A 3527-nucleotide genomic window follows, 5' to 3' on the forward strand; every position below is an offset into this window, starting at 1 on the left:
CTATAATCCACAAAGAATCACATTCGCCACATTCTTCTTTCAACTTTAATCATAACACAATTGGATAACTGTCAATGTATATATTATGCTGAATAAACTTACACTATTAATCAATAGGGCTAATACCTTTTTCTGTTTTTAAATGTATGTGTTGTTTGATTAAAACGTTGCTTTCAGAAATATATATCTACATCGATATCTATATTTTCTATATTACATATAAAACTTTATTATAATATGATTACATTTGGTCTATTGTACTCGTTTACTATATGTATGTTTCCCAGATGTTTCTTTAGCCAATAGGTTCGTTTGCTAATATCAAATCGATAGGGCCAATAGATTCGAGTTAATTATTGCTAAAGAGCCAATGTTATATTCGGCCGTTATTATTTTTGTCCGTCTGTTTAACTCTAGAGCAAATTAATATTACACTATGGTTTGGCTAAATTCATTGTAATGTTGTCACCTCATCAATTTACTTTGTAATTAATACAAAATTGAAGTTACTTTTGTAAAATAACTTATGATTTTATAGCGTCGAAAAATTTAAATAAAGGCAAAAATTTCTCCCCGCAGAAAGAAGATATACAATAAATATGCAAGAGATAATATTTATTATAAAGAGGGAGAAGAGAGATGAGATGTAATGATTATTTGATTATAAACTCTTCTTCTTATTTTGTTATACAAAAGAGTGAGATGAGTGATGGTATTTATAGTGAACAACAATACATAAAATAACAAAGATGGTGCTTAATTTGGTAAATGAGTGGGTGATCATAGTGCTTGATGAGTAGATGATCATAGTGCTTGAGTTGGTAAAGGAGTGGATGATCATTTCAATGTTTAACTTATAACACTCCCCCTTGATCATTCATCTTGTATTACGTAGTGCCTCGTTAAAAACCTAGTCATGGAAACCCCAATGGGAAAAACCATAGTAAGGTAAAAAGAGTACAACTACATAAGCTCCCCCTCGAATGAGCAATCATAGATCTCTTTATCCATGTTAAAGCGTTTCAATACTCGTTTGGTATATGTAGACTGGTGTACAAATATACCCTTTCGAGAATGTTCAATTTGTAATCCTAGACAATATTTTGTCTGGCCGAGATCTTTCATCTCAAATTCTCCTTTCAGATAGTTTGATGCCTTTTGGATTTCGTTTTGAGTTCCAATAATATTAAGATCATCAACGTACACCGCGATTATCACAAATCCGGATGTTGTTTTCTTTATGAAAACACAAGGACACATAAGATCATTCGTGTATCCTTTTGAATCTCGCTAAAAGATTAACAGCAAAGGATATGTCAGGTCGAGTACAATTTGCAAGATACATAAGAGCTCCAATTGCACTTAAGTATGGAGTTTCAGGACCAAGTATTTCTTCATTTTCCTCAGATGGTCGAAACGGATCATTTTCAACATTAAGTGATCTAACGACCATCGGGGTGCTAAGAGGAGTTGCTTTATCCATGTTAAAGCGTTTCAATACTCGTTTGGTATATGTAGACTGGTGTACAAATATACCCTTTTGAGAATGCTCAATTTGTAATCCTAGACAATATTTTGTCTGGCCGAGATCTTTCATCTCAAATTCTCCTTTCAGATAGTTTGATGCCTTTTGGATTTCGTTTTGAGTTCCAATAATATTAAGATCATCAACGTACACCGCGATTATCACAAATCCGGATGTTGTTTTCTTTATGAAAACACAAGGGCATATAGGATCATTCGTGTATCCTTCTTTTGTTAAGTGTTCGCTGAGACGATTATACCACATTCGTCCAGATTGTTTTAACCCATATAATGATCTTTGCAATTTTATTGCACATAACTCTTTAGGTTTGGAACTTAACATTTCTGGCATTTTGAATCCATCTGGGATTCTCATATAGATATCAGCATCTAATGATCCATATAAATATGCCGTAACGACATCCATGAGACGCATTTCTAAATTTTCATTGGCCGCTAGGCTCATCATGAATCTAAATGTGATTGCGTCCATAACAGGAGAATAATTTTCCTCATAATCAATTCCTGGCCTTTGAGAGAAACTTTGGGCTACGAGACGAGCTTTGTATCTTGTAATCTCGTTTTTCTCATTTCTTTTTCGGACAAACACCCATTTGTACCCAACTGGTTTTACATTTTTGGGTGTGAGCACAATAGGTCCGAATACATTTCGTTTGTTAAGCGAATCTAATTTGACTTGAATTGCATCTTTCCATTTTATCCAGTCATGTCTCTTTTGACATTCATATACAGACTTTGGTTTTGGATCTTCGTTTTCTTCATTTATTTCCTTTGCTAAAAGGTATGAGAAAACGTCATCAATATCATCCATCTCATTTCGTTTCCATATCTTTCCATTATGGATGTAATTGATAGAAATCTCATGATTTCCTTCAGGTTCAAGATGCTTTATATTGTCATTAGATTCACAATTTTCTTCGTCCAAAATATTTTCTGTTATTTTGGGAGTATCATGCTTTTCACATTCCTTACGTTTTCTAGGAAGTTTTTCCTTTGAACTAATAGGTCTACCGCGCTTTAAACGTGTTCCTGATTCACGTGTATCAACTGCCGTTCCACCATTTTGTGGTATTTCAATACGGGCAGGAGTATTTGCAGCGGGTATATGTGATTTAGTTACCATTTTGGTATCAGCAAATGCATCAGGTAGCTGATTTGCTATATTTTGTAAATGCATGATACGTTGAACTTCTAGTTCTGATTGTTTCGTAGGAGGATCAAGGTGTAATAACGATGGTACACTCCATTTGATCTCTTTTCCTACTTGTTTATTGTCTCCCCCTAGAGTTGGGAATTCTTTCTCATTGAAATGACAATCGGCAAGTCGTGCCGTAAACACATCACCAGTTTGTGGTTCTAGGTATCTTATTATTGATGGAGAATCATAGCCAATATATATTCCCAACCGTCTTTGCGGTCCCATCTTTGTACGTTGTGGTGGTGCTATTGGAATATAAACCGCACAACCAAAGATTTTTAGATGAGAGATATTTGGTTCTTTTCCAAATGCTAACTGTAATGGGGAATATCTATGGTATGCACATGATCTTATCCGAATTAGTGCTTCTGCATGCAAAATAGCATGTCCCCATACAGAGGTTGGGAGTTTTGATCTCATGATCAATGGCCTTGCAATTAGTTGCAGCCGTTTAATTAATGATTCTGCCAAACCATTTTGTGTATGAACATGAGCAACAGAATGCTCTACTTCAATCCCTGATACCATACAATAATCATTAAAAGCTTGGGATGTGAATTCACCAGCGTTATCTAATCTAACTCTTTTAATTGGATAATCTGAGAACTGTGCTCTTAATTTGATTATCTGAGTTAGAAATCTCGCAAATGCCATATTTCGAGATGATAACAAACAAACATGTGACCATCTACTCGATGCATCGATTAATACCATAAAGTAGTAGAATGGTCCATACGGTGGATATATTGGTCCACAAATATCACCTTGGATTCTTTCCAAAAAC

Source organism: Brassica oleracea, chromosome C5, assembly GCF_000695525.1.
Source record: "Brassica oleracea var. oleracea cultivar TO1000 chromosome C5, BOL, whole genome shotgun sequence".
In the NCBI taxonomy this organism is placed as follows: domain Eukaryota; kingdom Viridiplantae; phylum Streptophyta; class Magnoliopsida; order Brassicales; family Brassicaceae; genus Brassica; species Brassica oleracea.